This window comes from Ailuropoda melanoleuca, chromosome 2 (genome assembly GCF_002007445.2).
Source record: "Ailuropoda melanoleuca isolate Jingjing chromosome 2, ASM200744v2, whole genome shotgun sequence".
In the NCBI taxonomy this organism is placed as follows: domain Eukaryota; kingdom Metazoa; phylum Chordata; class Mammalia; order Carnivora; family Ursidae; genus Ailuropoda; species Ailuropoda melanoleuca.
The window spans coordinates 108,882,119-108,898,704 of record NC_048219.1 but is presented as its reverse complement, the minus strand read 5'-3'; the positions used below and the strand labels follow the sequence as shown (position 1 = coordinate 108,898,704).

The 16,586-nt window shown below is 46.6% G+C and overlaps 1 long non-coding RNA gene across 1 annotated transcript in view; it reads right to left on the bottom strand.

Moving 5' to 3' along the window:
• Window positions 1-1,956: 1,956 nt before the first annotated feature.
• Window positions 1,957-16,586, bottom strand: part of LOC117801066 — a 32,474-nt gene continuing 17,844 nt past the window's right edge. Inside the window, exon 3 of the long non-coding RNA XR_004623452.1 lies at window positions 1,957-2,045. This is a non-coding gene — a long non-coding RNA (uncharacterized LOC117801066). The remainder of the gene's footprint in view (window positions 2,046-16,586) is intronic.

Below are 16,586 nucleotides of genomic sequence, written 5' to 3'. Positions count from 1 at the left end.
ATATATAAGAAAGAGGCCACTAAACAATGTGCTGTGCAACCCCTCCATCTTCCCCTTTAACTACATCTGGGCCACCAAACCCTGTCCCAGCAAATCCTAACATATAAGTGGACAGGTCTAACAAGGACCCTGATGTAATAGCCTAGAAAAGGTTGAACACCAAAAAAAAAAAAAATCATGCAAGGAGCCACAGCAAGTGATTTAATATTACCAGGCAGACACCCCTCCTTCCCAAGGAAAAAGATGGCAATTTAGTGGTTCCTCCTGTCCCCAATTCCGTGCACACATAATTGCTTCAGGAAAAACAGACCAGGAACTGCTGGCACATCTACTCCCAGATAGCCTGCCACCCCCACAGGCTGTGTTTCCAATCAGGGTGTGAGTGAATGGAGAGGATAGAGTTCTTCCCTGGAGACAGAGAGGTATCATTTGCAGAGAAATGGAACAGGGTGGAAAAGGGATGTGAAAAATCATCAAACTGCTCCCCAGGCATGGTCAACGAAATAAGTTAAAGCCATCATTTCAAGGTTAAGTCAGGAGACAAACACACATGATGCTATAAATACGGTGTCCCTTCGGGCACCACGGCATAGATCATAACAGGCCAAGGGCTAAATGGGACCCATGGTGGGTGTCCATCTCTGTCGGGCCTGATGGATTGACAGGCAGACAAATATGAAATGCAAGCCTTGCAGCCAGGCCCTGCCCTGGGTGAAATTTCATTAAAACGCACATCAAAGATCAAATGGAGGGAATAAAAAGTAAAAAAGCAGGGCAACAGCCAATCAGGGGGGGTAAGAAAGGAGGAAAGTTAGCATTATCCAGGAACCATTCCCAGCTGCCCCTGGCTACCTGACCTTCAACAACTTGGCAGGCTCCTTCTGAGGCCATGAGACCTCAACACCATCCTGCTTCACAGCCTTGGGAGGGACTCATGAGATAATGCCATAACACACAGCCTCACTACATGCCGGGCACTGTGCTAAGTGCCCTGGGCATATCCTCTCATTTTGCGATCCTGAGGGTTGGAGGAGGCAGGTTTCATCCATCCCACTTCACAGACGCACAAGCTGGAGGTCAGAAGAGTTCATTCACTGGTCCAAGATCACGCAGGTGGTAAAGCCAGAATTCGAACCCAGATATTTCCAACTCCAAAGCTTGTGCTTTTATCCCTGATGCTGCTGCCTCCGCTCTTGGAGTATCACAAGCTACCTGGCCCTCCCCCCACCATCCTTCACCGCAGCTGGGCCAAGAGTGGCACATACAAGCTGCCACTCCCCCCTCCATGCCCCTTTGTCACTAATTAATAATCATGGGCCCTGCTGGGCCTGCACCCCACTGAGAAACCTGCTGAGAGCAGTGCTTCTAAGTAACCTCTGCCAACCCATCCAAGGGCTGCGGGAGCAAACTAAGTGGACGCCTGTGGTTAGCACAACGTCTCAAGGGGAGGTGATGGCCAGCATGAGAGTGCCCAGTAAGGAAAGGACACTCCTCACCCCCTTGGTCACATGTGTCCCCTCTCCATTCCTACAGCTACTTGCCTAGCTCAGGTGCTCCTTATCTCTCCTGGGCTACACTTGGCCACAGAGGTCTGTCAGCACACATCTGAGCATGCCTCCTTCCAGCTCGGCGTCCTTCAGGGGCTCCCCACTGCCCCCAGGATCAAGGGAATCCTCCTCAGCCAGAACCTCCCAAAGCCCTCACGCCCCGTGGCCACCTGCAGAAGGCCCTCTCCGCTTACAAGACGTGGCTCAAGGACACACACCACACAGCTGATATCAATGACTTCCAAAGTTGAGATGAAAAGGGACAGGAGGAAAAATGTCAACTCTCTACTGACTCAGCTGTGTATTATTTTAATTTCCATAAACATTTTTAAATGGTTTTAAAAGTCACGATGAAGTCAAAAGGTAATAAATACATAAAGATGGGGGAATGGATATCTAGTTCTCCATACCTTCTTGCTCTCCCCTGTGTGGGTAAGACCCAGCATCCAGGACTCCTTACTGTCCTCACTGACCCAGTTCGATGGCACTTGGGCACTCCTGGAAGACAGGAACTTTCTTTTACATCGTTGAACCTGGAGGGTGAACGCCACATTGGAATACTATCTGATGAAAAAAATGAATAAACAATGAAATGAATGTTCGCCATATGGCGAAGTCCTCTCACCCCTGATGGCTGCCAGGCTGTGCAAGGGGCTCCCCAAGTCCAAGGGAGAGTTCTCCAGAAATAAAGACTATTGATAACTTAGATAAGAAGGTCCAAATTCGTGTTCCTCAAGATGTGATCTGTGCAACTGCGCATGACACATGGCCCATTTCTTCCATAAGTATACAGAACAGGTTTAAAAAGTAGTCTCTGGGGGCGCCTGGGTGGCACAGCGGTTAAGCATCTGCCTTCGGCTCAGGGCATGATCCTGGCGTTATGGGATCGAGCCCCACGTCAGGCTCTTCCTCTATGAGCCTGTTTCTTCCTCTCCCACTGCCCCTGCTTGTGTTCCCTCTCTCGCTGGCTGTCTCTATCTCTGTCGAATAAAGAAATTAAAAAATCTTTTAAAAAAATAAATAAAAAATAAAAAGTCTCTGAGCACGAGGTGTTGTATGCAAGTGATGAATCACTAAACTCGACACCTGAAACTCATATTGCACTATACGTTAACTAGCTGGAATTTCAGTAAAAACGTGGAGGGGGGGAAGAAAAAAAAAGCCTCAGACTTAAGCGTTACCACCAAAAACAGTGAGAGTCTTTATTGGATATTAACAAACCAACTCTGAAGAGACATTTTTGAGACAATTAGGGAAATTTCAACAGCGGAGTGTGAGAGGATGTTAAAGATTATCATGAATTTTGTTAGGTGTGATAATGGTATTGCGGTTGTGTAAAAAAGAAGTCCATGTTGGATATGGGTGAAATAATGTCTGAAAATTGCTTTAAAATACTCTAACTTAAAAAAGATTGTACACAGAAAAAAGGATACAGAGATAAGATGAAACATTACGAAAATGTATTGCTAATTATTGGGGCCGAATGAACACATATGGGATTCTTTATTCTGCTTTTGTATGTACTCTCAAGGATTTCCACAGTGAGAAGTCTTAAATAGGCTCCTAAATTTAAAAAGAATGTAGCCCGTGAACTGCAAGGGAAACACCTGGCACTTGTTAAAATGCATATTCCCAGGCTGCTCTGACCAGTCAGGAGGAGGGCAGCGGCCTTGACGCTGCACGTTACAAGAGGACCCTGCCCTTCCTCCAGCTCTAGCACACCTCGGTTCTGATGAGGATTCCACACATCCGGTTTGCCAGGAACCGGCGTGGATTGCACCCGCTGTCCCCCCTTCACCTCAGGAGCGTCCCCGTTTGCATCACAAAGCACACAGTCACCCTAGTGGGAGTGAGCCACGCTCACTCTTCACAGGCTGCCCTGACCTGTGTGTGCTGAAACCCCGCTTGCTGCCAAGGCCCAGCTCGAGCACCCCAGACCTTCTCTGAGGACTCCAGGTGGGAGAATTCCTCCACGCTTTACACCACAGACCCAAGCCTACAGGGAGTACCGAGCGCTGTCCTCAAGTCTATCCATCTACCCGGATGGCTGTGATATTGTGACACAGTAAGAAAGAGCAGATTTGGTCTCCGTCCCTGGTTCAGAACTCCTGAAAACTTTGAAATTTCCTGAGTGGTAGCAGTAAGACTTGTGTCTTTGTTATTCATAATAAGCCCCTTTCAAACACCTGAGTTCATGCTAATGAGGGGACTCCTGGCAGCTGGGAGCTGTTTGCCAGAGGAATCAACCAGGTGATGAGAAGGTTGGCACTTTCAGCCGCATCCCCAGGGAAGGGGGAAGGGAGAAGCGCTAAAGATGGAGCCAGTGGACGCCGATTTAAGTAACTGTGCCTACATAATGGAACCTCGATAAAAACTCTAAACCACGGGGTTCAGAGAGCTTTCCAGGTTGGTGAACACACTGAGGTGCTGGGAAGGTGCTATGCCAGTAGAGGGTCGGGGGCTCCAAATTCCAAGTCCTTGCCACACACCTCTCCCTGTGCATCTCTTCCAACTGACTCTTCCTGAGTTGTATCCTTTATAATAAACTGGTAAGTGTAAGTAAAGCGTTTCCTGGAGTTCTGTGAGCAATTATAGCAAATTATCCAGCCTGAAAACGGGAGTGGGGGAACCTTCAATTTACAGCTAGTGGGTCAGAAGCGCAGGAGACCTTTCTCCTGCGTGATTGGCATCTGAAGGGGGGGCAGTCTTGTGGAATGGAGCCCTTAACCTGTGGGGTCCCTGCTAACTCCGGGTAGTGTCAGAATTGATTTGTAGGAAACCCAGTTGGTGTCCAGAGAGTCCGAAACTGATTGGTGTAGGAAAACTGCTCACACATTTGGTGTCAGAAGTATTGTGAGTATAAAAACTGTTTTCTTTTAATGCTCATCCTTAGTTTGCCTGTCTCTAGCCTGGGGACTCCTTAAAGGCAAGAACTATGTCTTACTAATGCTGGCACAGAACCCATGGCTGATAAGTGTTAGTTTGATAAATGAAGAAACAAACAAATGAATTAATAAACAGGAGTCATTGTGCTGGGCATCTCATGAGACATATCTGTGCTAACTTAAATTCTGACTTACCATCATGATGAGAGGTTAGGTAGCCTTAATTTAAGATGACTAGCGTGAAAACTGGGTAAAAGCAGGGGGGAAATGTCACGTAGCACGTGGGGGAAAAGATCAAAATTTCAGAAAGTATGTGTACACTAATGGTAATTATAAAAATACATATGTCTACTATTTTTATGAGACCAAAAGGTCATATGCAAGAGAAAAAATAGATTTTTGGCGACTATACTTGTATTTCGTGTATTTACATTTTCCAAATATTCTTTTTTTTTTAAAGATTTTATTTATTTGAGAGAGAGAGAGAGAGTGCACAAGCAAGGGGGAAGGGCAGAGGGAGAAGTGGACTCCTGGCTGAGTAAGGGGCCCCATGTGGGGCTCTATCCCTGGACCCCAGGATCACGGCCCAACCAACTGAGCCACTCAGGCGCCCCCCACCCCCCGCACCTTTTTTTAAGGAAAGAAGAAAATGGGGAAAAACAGCTCGGAGTCTGTTTTGGTCTGGTGATAAATGCATGACCCCAACTCCAGCACCACAGGGCCCCTCCCAAGGCCCCCACCAACCCCAACAGAGGAGATAAAACCTGCAACAATGCCTCTGGCACTGGGGGCAGGGGAGGGAAGTGGAGACAAACCGTTTTTCCACATAACCCCTAGGTTTCCCCTGGTTGAGTTTGATAAGACCTCCAACCCCTAAGACAGGGAGTCAATAAATTTCCATGCTCTGCATGCTACACAGACCCACGTGTACAGAGGTATTTAAAAGAACAAAGAGCTTAAACAGTCCCTCGGTCTGTACCGAGAGCATCCCGGGCTTTCCAATCATCCTGCAAGGAGCCCGCTCCAGTATTAACAGGTATCAATCTAATATATTGTGCAGCAAGCACCATTATTTTCTTCTCAATCTATTTTACCTGCCACATCTCTCAGGGGCAGACTGGAAAATATGTGGTAATTATATATTGATAGAACGTGGGAGCAGGTTATATACGGACCCATTGTACTTGGCTTCCTTATTAACCAGCTCAGATGTGCTCTGTGGTCCTTCTTTGCTCTTTAAGGAATCTCTAGAGCTGAGCTATTATTTTGCTGTTTATGATTTTTTTCCTTGCTCGTAAAAATTGTCCAGCTTTACCAGAACCTCACATGCACCAAGCCAAGATGGGGCTTTGAAGCACAACCCCGGTGTCATTCTCCTTGGCAAGGTTCCCACCGCAAAGCTGGCGACTTCCGCACAAAGACACACAACAACTTCACCGGGCTGGCTTCCCAGTCCCCTGAACCACTTCATCGAGGAGGAGTCAGTCAGTAGGAAAAGTACTTAAGAAAAAGTCAATGAACCATATTGGTGAGCCCCCCGAACAAATAAAAAAAATTTTTTTTAAAAGAAACATAGCAAGCTATAGGTTTAACAGTAGGTTTTCCTCACAAACACTAATGACAGTAGCCCTCAGTGAAGAAGCCACAGGAAAACAAGAACAGGCACCCCTGGGAAGTTTAATGGTCTTTACTTAGTTGATTTGTCTGGACTGGATAAGCAAAGGGAGAGGGAGGAAGGGAGGAGGGAGGAGTAAGGGAGGGGAGGGGTGAGGGAGAGATGGGGGGATGAGGGAGAGTTGAGGGAGGAAGAGGGAGAGATGAGGGAGGGAGAGGGAAAAGTGAGGAAGGAAAGGGGGAGGGAGGGGTGAGGAAGATGGGGGAAGGAGAGGAAGGGGTAAGGGAGGAGGCCTCTGGTCAAAGACCTCTGAGTAAAGGGCAGGTGGAAACCAAGTGGTAATCCACAAGCACTTTGGGACTGCTGCCCAGGTGATCTAAATGGATGGCTGGTCACTCTGAGTGATCTAAATGGATCTCAAGTCTAGAAGAAATGTGAGAAGGCCATATAATCCACATATGGTGGGTGCAGCCAAACCGTTCCAACCCCGTCACTCAGCATGCACTCACGCAGCATTTCCTGGGCACCCAATTCCAGCTGGAGTCCCACTGTCCCCAGCTGTCCAGACCTCAGGCTCCCCTACGGAAAGGTGACAAGTGGCAGTTCCCTTAATGTGAGTCCTGACACCTGGGTTCTCCTACCAGCCCTGCCACCTGATTAGTGGGCTGGATTTCCACAGGCCTTGCTTCTCTGTACCCTTTCCAATCAGAAAATAAAAAGTGGGGGAGACAGTGGATCACTTATATCCCAACCAGCTGTGACAACTGACTGCATACGTGCAAAGAACCCACCCCAGATTGCTGCTTTCTTTTCTTAGCCTGGTCTTGTCTGTCTACACGGTTCTTGTGCCAAAAGCTACCCCTGGGTGGCGGAGCTGAACAACTGTGCAGGGGAACTGCCTTCCATCAGGTGGACCTGGAAAGGGCACAAGGAAACAGAACTTGCCCTCGAAGGTGAGACTCTGCCAGTTAAAAATTCAAGCCCAGAAATCATCATCTAACTTATTAAATACAACCTACCACTACCGCTTTCAGGGAAAAAAAAAAAACAAAACCCCACAGCCAGTGTAACCTCACCAATAAGTAATTAGGGCGCCGCACTCCCTCTAAAATGAAACCACCAGTACGGGACTTCAGTTAAATGTAATTACTACCTTATTTCCTTTACAATAGATGACCCAGTTTTTGGATAATATTCTCAGAGATTACGTGTGGGTGTAAAACTCTGCCCTATCTTCAAGAAGCAGAGAGACCATTCACTGAGCTCATCTAATCCATCCAGATATAAATGTGTGCAAGGCGAATGGATAAGATACAGCCCACGGAAGAAACATGCTCTATTCTTACACAAAGGCCGAACAGGCAAGCAGTCCGACGTTTATGCCTCTAACAAAAAGCAATGCCATGGAGCCCCGAGCGCTGCTTGTCAGGCTTGCTGATCGACTTCCAGAGGGCAGCCTTGGACAATTATATGAAGAGCCCATCACCCCCAGCGTATGCAGACCCAGATATACCCCAGGCCCTGGATCCCCGGGCAAGGATGGGGCACTGGCACAAAGCAGATCTACATTTTGGCCGCTGCACAGACTCTCATGACCTAGAAAGTCCCTGATCTGGCAGGAAAGCAGAGAGGGTGGGTCCACGGATGCCTTGACTTGCCCTCACTATTCACCAAAGTTGTCCCAGGCTGAGCTGACCACAATGCACAGTGACATGTGAATGACCATGAATGGTGACATGCGCAGCGAATGGGTAACGGAGAGGTGTCAAGAGCATCCCAATCCCAGGCAGCCAGAACATCCTGGAAGACAAGATCAAATACGTCTTCGTTCATTCTTTCCTATAATGAAAAGTGAGGGGGTGGGGATCAACATTCTACCCTCAAGGAGCTCAGAGACTGGGAGGGAAATAAATATGTAAACAGGCAATCATAAAAGAGTGGAATTAATTCTCCAGCAGGAGGAAAAGGTAGCAGGGGAAAGAGTCAGAGAAGGAGAGTCAGGATGGCTTCCTGGAGCTCGGGACCTTGAAGCCTGGATCTCAGATATAAAAAGAAAACAAGAGCCATACGGGGTATGGGGTGGGGTGGGAGAAACTAGACACCCCAGATGAAGGGGTGCAGGCCTACCAGCAGAGAGAGTGGATGGTAGTTCGAGGAAAGCAAGGGCTTCCGTGGGACCGTAAGGGAGTGAGGAGGAGATGAGGGGAAACAGAGGAGACTGCTGATAAGCCAAGGCCAGTGGGTGTAGACTGTGGTGTTAGCGCCTGAGCCCGCAGATCTCAAGTGACACAGAAAGGCTTTCAGCAGGCCAGTGACAAGTACACATCTGTGTTTAAGAATCATCACACTGACAAAAATACAAAAATGTTGCCACTAAAGCAAAATACAAAATCAAAAACAGAAAGGGAGGTTGATGAGGAAATGGTGAATGGCTGACAGTGGCTGAAGTCAGAGGATGGGAACATGGGCGTTCATTATACTATTCTCTCTCGTTTCATCTAGGCCTGAAATTTTCCGGAGTGGAAATGTTTTTTAAACGAACATGAATCTTTTTTAAATCAGAAGCGTGTCTTCTTGCGATTTTTAAAAAAATGTTATATATCCTAACTCATTAGCCAAAAATAAATGGGAGTGTGTTTGTATTTTTTTTTTTCTTTCTACATTTTAAAAATACCACTGTGCTGCAGGGTGGCGAACAGATTGGAGAGAAGGGAAGAGGGGACAGGAAGCCGTTAGGAGGCCGTATGGGGACCCAAGTGAGAGATTGTGGTGGCCTATACTGACACGGTGGCAGGGAGGATAAAGTGCTGGATTTAAAACGTTCAGGAAGTACAATGGCCAGGACCCGGTGATTGACTAGACACGAATGAATCATGCATTCAGGCACTCTCTCTCAAAGATTTAGGGCCACCTGCTCTGCCCACAGCACTGCCAGGGACTGCAGGAAAATGAACGGGCAGGTCTGACATGAGGCCAGACATCAGCACAGCTATCGATGACAGAAATAAGATGAAATAAGCCAAAAGGACAAAAACAGTCTTGGAAAAGTAAAAAAGTAAAAGCCATAAGTAAACATTAGCTTAAAACATGCTGTGAATACCAGCAAAACTGAAAAATGCTGGAAAATAATTTTTTTAAAGATTTTATTTATTTGACAGACAGCCAGCGAGAGAGGGAACACAAGCAGGGTAAGTGGGAGAGGAAGAAGCAGGCTCATAGTGGAGGAGCCTGATGTGGGGCTCGATCCCATAATGCCAGGATCACGCCCTGAGCCGAAGGCAGACGCTTAACAGCTGTGCCACCCAGGCGCCCCTGGAAAATAAATTTGAGGCGTTTAACCACACGCACTTAAAATGTGAGAACAATAAAAGACAGCCAAGATAAACGGTAGGATTGCATCATAAAAGAACAGTACTACAATCAAAACTATAGATAAAAAGCAAAAAAGGGAAATAATATCAGCTAATGGAATATATTAAAAAGATTAAACAGTGAAATAAAATTATTGAGTATGCATACATTTTGCTAAAAGTACATTCTAACCAAAGGATATCTATCTATCGGGAGAAGCACAGGTTGTGATGTGGAGACCAGCTGCCCAGGCCACCTGCTTAACCTCAACCCCCAGAGCCACTTTGAAGGGCTCTGAGCCCAGCCACACCAAGTACTCGCCATTCCCCAAATCTGCCCTGTTTTCCTTAAAGGACACTGCTGGGAGGAGGTAAGGATTACACTGCACTATCCACAGAAAAGGCTCCTAAAAATCCTCTCTGCACATCCGTCCTTCTCCTCAAAGCTTCCCAGTGCCAAAAATCTCTGCTGTCACGCCCTCCCTGATATATTGTCCATTCCTAAAGATACCTGCCCTCTCCGCCCCAGCGCTCTTGCTTCAGCTGAGAGAGAGACCCTCCTTGCCACAGCCGACCCCTGGGGGAGAGCAGTCCAGCGTGAGCCTCTGAGGGCTCCTCTTAACAGAAAGTGCACCTTAGACCTGAGTGAACGGAATTCTCCCCCTCATGACATCTACACACATTCCAGGCTTCCCCCAAAACTGGACTCTTTCTAAATAAAGTGTCCTGGGGTCTAGCCATGGGCCTGGCACATAGACAGTGCTCGGTTAACATCTGTTGAAGGCAAAGAAATGAAAGGAACGAGCAGTAGCCTTCCAGCTGAAATGGACAGGGCTCCATTCTTGAACAAGGACAAATCCCACAGCAGGGGGTCCTGGCCCCAGGGAGGCTTCTTACAATGCGCATCTCAGGAAAGAGCCCTGGGCTCCTGCCTTTCATGTGGGCATTGTCAGCTCTTCCCAAAAGGCAGGTAAGGTAGCAGCAGAGATGCCCTCATGCAGGGTCCATGGCAACAACCAAGGAAGGCAAGAGCAGCGCTGCTGCAGGGCCTCGAGGAGAGGCGGTTTGCAGGCACGGATCAGGAGGGCTTACTGGAGGAAGGGGTCAGAGCCAAGGATCTGAAGATGGCGAGGCCGCCTCGATGGAGGGAGAACAGGACAGGATTTCTAGCAAGGGAACAGGATATGAGCTACCACACGGAGCCCATTTCATCCCCCACCACAAAGACTGCCCTTCCCCCAGGTCCCCAGCACACAGTCAGCCAGAATCCCGCAGGCAGCGTTTCTGTCCAGTGAAGCAAGTTCCCCAAATTCCACCGTGGCCACCCAAGTCGTGGCCAGATCACATCTCTGTGATGCAGAGACCTGCTACTGGGCTTTCAGCAGCCCCTCCAGCACTAGGCCACCCCGGGCAGCCACTGCATTTGCATTTTGGACAGCCTTAAGTGTGAGAAGCCATCACACTCTATTCTCTGAGGGAACTTAACAATTCCAGCTGCCTCTTCCAGAAGGCACTCCCTGTGAAGTTTAAATAGCCAGTGACAGTTCGCAGCATTATACTCCTTAGCACGGATTTGCCTAACCTCCTGTACGAGCCAGTTCTCAGCTCTCCCAGCCATTCGGATTATGTAAATCATGATACATACTTATGACTACCAGGACAATTGCTGGCTTTTTATTTTTTCAGTTCTAGAAAGAGCAAGAACTTCCTTTGTCTCAACTTTAGGGAGGCCTTGACGAGAGGTTCACCAGCTGTCCAGATTTGCATTCATCTGAAGACTCTGGTATCACAGATCTCAGACAGTACCTTGAGTGTAGGAGAGCCCTGCTAGAGACTGAACATGTACGTCTCCCCTCAATTCAGATCTTGATATCCTAACCCATAATGCTCTGGTGTTGGGAAGTGGGGCCTTGGGGAGGTGATTAGGTCATGAGAGCAGAGCCCACACACAGGAGATTAGTTTCCTTATAAAAGACACCCCAGAGAGCTCCCCTGTCCCTTCCACCACGGGAACACAGAAAAAGGACAAGCGTCTATAAGCCAGAACACAGTCCCTCACCAGATCCTAAATCTGCTGGCACCTCGACTGTGGCACTTCCTGTCCTTCATAACTGGGAGATATAAGTTTGTGTTGTTTGCACACCATTAAGTCCGTGATATTCCGTGGGAACAGCCCGAAAAGACGAAGACAAGGCTCCAATGCAGAACTGACAGGAGATGGTGAGGAACCAACTTCACCGCTCCTGAGCTCCCCACCCAGAGGCCTTTATCTGCTTTGGGAACTTAAAATTTTGAGAGAGGAGAGGAAAGGGGGAATCTGCGAAGCGAGTATTTTGAAGAAACAATTAAGATACAGTGAGCCCCACACGCCGCTGCCACGTGCTTTCTGTCAGCTCAAGCCTGGGGAGGGGGCTTCCACGGGGCCAGTCGAGGACAATGAAGACCATCCCAGTACTTGGGGGGGGCACTGGGTACTGTAGAGAACACTGGGGAGCAAGTGGCAGCCGGAGAAAGCATACAGCTGGGACTGGCCTGCACCCCCAGGGTTTACAAGAACAGGATGTGGACCACATGGGAAAGCCAGGCTGGGTCCACCTTAAAGCCTGCCCCAAAGGATACCTGGGAGGGGGTGAGGCCTCCAAGGGCAAGAAGAAATGTGGAGAAACATCACAAAACCAGAATGAGAGCAGCACAGAAGGGGAGAAATGACATGGTCTGCATCAAGGGAGCAGCAGGGGGGCTCCCAGGAGGAGGCATTCCCAAGCAGCTCACCAGAGCATCCATGAGAAAGAGTCAGCTAAGAATATCTGCCAGGCCTGGGAGTGGGACACACAAAGCAGTTCAAGGAAGAGCTCTCCTGGCCTCCCTCCCCTCCTCTCGTCCTTCCTGGAGCACCCGGGGTCAGTAAGGGCAGTAACGGTACAGACAGAAGAGCAGACAAAAGAAGAAGGCCATGCCTCTGCTCTGGCAAGGGGTCGCCACAGTGACTGTCCAGCTGTGGGAAGGACACAATCCCATATTCATTAAATTCAGAGATTTGATTAATTTGGGGATCTAGATATTCCTAATTTCTCAAACATGTTTGCAACTGACATAACCGTTGGATTGTCTGCTGCCTACGAGTGAGCAGAAAAATCAGGGACTTGCCCAAATGTCATCAGAGGCAAGGGAAATTCATCCCCCCACCCCTACCCAATAAAATTTAAAGGGGCAATGAGAGACAAAATAAGGCTACCTTTGATTATATCCCGAAGTCAGGTTTGTTTAATACAGAATAAAAGCCATGTATCACCGTTGCTATCAGCTCAGTTGAGAAGTAATTCTTTAAACCTGTTTTTCGGATTATAACTTTTGAGCCATACATTTAGAAATTATCCTAAGAAAATCATCCTAACTACAGACAACGAGACTGAACGCATCCTTGTCTCTGCCATAGACACTGAAGTTCAATGCGCCCAACACCAATTGCGGGCTTCTCCCGTTTGCCTGCCGTTCCATAAAGGTGTCAAAGCTAAACGTTCACCTTCGCAGTCTCGCTTGCGCTAGGAGCGGACTGTGACACAGCGCGGGCCGGTGAAACACAGCCAAACGTCTCCAGGTGTGGCCTTTTGCCTTCTACCTTCCCCACGGTAAATGCAGCGGAAATGGCCAGAACCACAGCCATTTAACCACCATTAGGTCTTAAAAAGCGGCCAAGGGAACTGCAGAGAATCCAGAACTAACATCATGAGCCACTGAACCTGGCAATTATGCTGTCTCTGCGGAACTCATGCTAGGTGAGACAAATAAACATCCATTCATTTAAGACATTGTGGCTGGGTCTTCTGTCACTTAGAGCTAAATGCAACCCTAGCCTGTGGAACATTCGCACACACATACGACACATACATGCCTACCGAAATATCTATATATATGAGAGCTACACCAAAACGTATGTGTGCTGGGATTGTCTCTCATTTTTATTTTCTTCCTTTTCTCCTGATGATATTTTAAAATTTTTCTGCACTGAGCACGTGTTGCTCTTGTGATAAGACAAAAAAATTTATGAAAACTACTTTTTGACAGTGAAGCCCTAACTATGCTCACTGAAATGTAGACATGTTTCGTGGTCCTCAAGGGCTCTGTCTGTGTTCTTTGTTCTATGGCTGGCTCAGCACACACCCACCCTAAAACACTTCTATGAAGATGGAATCCTGAAGAGACCACATAAAATTCTACCAAGATAAATTGAGCATGAAGTGATAAGGAACAGATTTATCAGACATGAAAAAGCAGATGTTTATCATATTTGGGGTAAAATCTGCAAGGCCTAGAGATTAACAGGTATCACAGGAGAAAAGAGAGAAAATCAAAGATGGCTGAGTGTTGGGGTCCCAGGTACTCAATAGTAACTGACAGGACTAAGGAAGTTGGGAAGCGGAGCCAGCTTTGGGGTGGGCAGAATTATGATCTCTGTTTTGGACAGGTGGGACTTAAAGCTGATGGTGGGACCACCCTGGGAAGAAATCCAATAGGCTGGGGTGCTGGTTCAGTCAGTAAAGTGGCTAACTCTTGGTCTCAGCTCAGGTCTTAATCTACAGGTCATGAGTTCAAGCCCCATGTTGGGCTCCATGCTGGGTGTGGACTCTACATTAAAAGGAAGGGAGGAAGGGGAAAGAATGAATGAATGAAAGAAAGAAAGAAAGAAAGAAAGAAAGAAAGAAAGAAAGGATGGAGGGAGGGAGGGAAGAAGGAAGGAAAGGAAGGAAGGGAAGGAAGGAAAGGAAGGAAGGGAAGGAAGGAAAGGAAGGAAGGAAGAAAAAGAAAGAAAAGAAAAAAGAAAGGAAGGAAGGAGGAAGAGAAAGAAAGAAGGGAGGAAAGAAAGGAGAGAGGGAGGAAAGAGGGGAGGGAGGGAGGGGAAGAAAAGAAAGAAAGAAAGAAAGAAAGAAAGAAAGAAAGAAAGAAAGAAAGAAATCCAATAGTCTGATGATAATTGTTCACCCAGTAAACCCTCAGTGAACACCTAATACATGAGCAGAATCACATGCTAATACACACTCATGACTATTCTATATACAGAGACAAATAAGATATGGTAGCTGCTTTACTCAACAGCTTGCAGTCTGGAGAGACAAAGAACGTAAGCACCACAGCACAGCAGAACTTAAAGAAAAGCTACAGATTACAGTAAAGAAGAACAGGTAATTCTGATTCCATAGCAAAGATTTCACCAAGATGGTGGAGCTTGGACTAAGGCTTATAGAATAAAAATGTAATATATAAGAGAGAAGGCAGGGGAGAGACTTACAGACTGAAGAAGCCTCATGAGCCAAGGCACAGAGGCACAAGGCGTGCTACCCAGCTGTCAAGGGCAGAGTCTGGGCAGGTGTGATGGAAGAAGGGGCAGGGCCAGCGGGGGAACAAGGGAATCAACAGGCAGAGGAATCCAAACACCAAGCAATGAGGAGCCCCTGGGAAGATTCGAAGAGGATAGAGGAGGGATCCCACCTGTATTTGAGGAAGATAAGCCTGGCTGAGAAGGCCAAACTACAGAGGCAAGATATCAGAGGTGCAGAAACCAGTTAGGAAGCTACTGAACCACACAGGCAAGAGAGAAGAGACTTGAACTTGGGGAATTTCGGGGAATGGTTACAAGAGATGAGCTGGCACAGAATGATAGGACTTCGTGACTCACGGCGGGGATTTTTGAGTGAGAAACAGAGGAGTAAAAAAATTGCTCAGCGTGGTACCTGAAAAGGTGAGGTATTTGCCCTAATAAAATCTTTGCAAACCTAATAATGCTTTGGGTCTATGTCTTTATCCTAGACTAACACAGACTTTTTTTGTTGTTGTATAATTAAAAAAAAATTCTAGCTGTATTGAGATATCTGACATGTAACACTGTGTTGTTTAAGATGTACAGTGTGATTATTTGATATCCTTCTGTATTAGGAATGTTTACCCCAATAAGGTTAGTTAATACCTCCTTCAAACATAATTACTATTTTATTGTGGTGGTAGTTGGATAAAATCTAAGTTTTACTCTCATAGCAACTTTCTTTTTTTTTTATATATATAATGATTTTTTTTTTATATTATGTTAGTCACCATACAGTACATCCCCGGATTCCGATGCAAAGTTCGATGCTTCATTAGTTGTGTATAACACCCAGTGCACCATGCAATACGTGCCCTCCTTACTACCCATCACCAGTTTATCCCATTCCCCCACCCCCCTCCCCTCTGTAGCCCACAGTTTGTTTCTCATAGCCATAGTCTCTCATGTTTCATTCCCCCTTCTGATTACCCCCCTTTTCTTTATCCCTTTCTTCCCCTGCCGATCATCCTAGTTCTTATGTTCCATAGATGAGAGAAATCATATGATAATTGTCTTTCTCTGCTTGACTTATTTCACTTAGCATTATCTCCTCCAGTGCCGTCCATGTTGCAGCAAACGTTGAGAATTCGTTCTTTCTGATAGCTGAGTAATATTCCATTGTATATATGGACCACAGCTTCTTAATCCAGTCACCTGTTGAAGGGCATCTCTGCTCCTTCCACGATTTAGCTATTGTGGACAAAGCTGCTCATAGCAACTTTCTGATACACAATATAGGACGTGTTAACTGTAGTCACCTGCTGTATGTTAGATCCCCGAAAATATGTCCATCTTAGTTTGTACCTTTTGACCAACATCTCCTAGTGACTCCCACGCTCCAGTCCCTGATAACCATCAGTCTCATCTGTTTCTATAAGATCAACATTTTTAGATTTCACATATAAGTGGGATCATAAAGTACCTGTTTTTCCCTCTCTGATTCATTTCACTTTGTATAATACCCCCAAGGTTCATTCCCATTATCACAAATGATAGGGATTTCCTTCTTTTTTGTGGCTGAATAATATTACATTGTGTGCATATGTGTGTATCACATTTGAGATATATATATATATATGAATATATATATATATATATATCTCATTTTCTTTATCCATTCTTCTGTCAATGGACAATTGTTTCCATGTCTTGGCTACTGTGAATAATGATGCAGTGAACATGAACATGGGAGAGCAGATATCTCTTCAAGATGGTGATTTCATTTCCTTTGGATATACTGCCAGAATTGGGATTGCTAGACCATACTATAGCTAGACCATCCTGCAATTTTTTGAGGAACCTCCATACTATTTTCCACAGTGGCTGCACCAA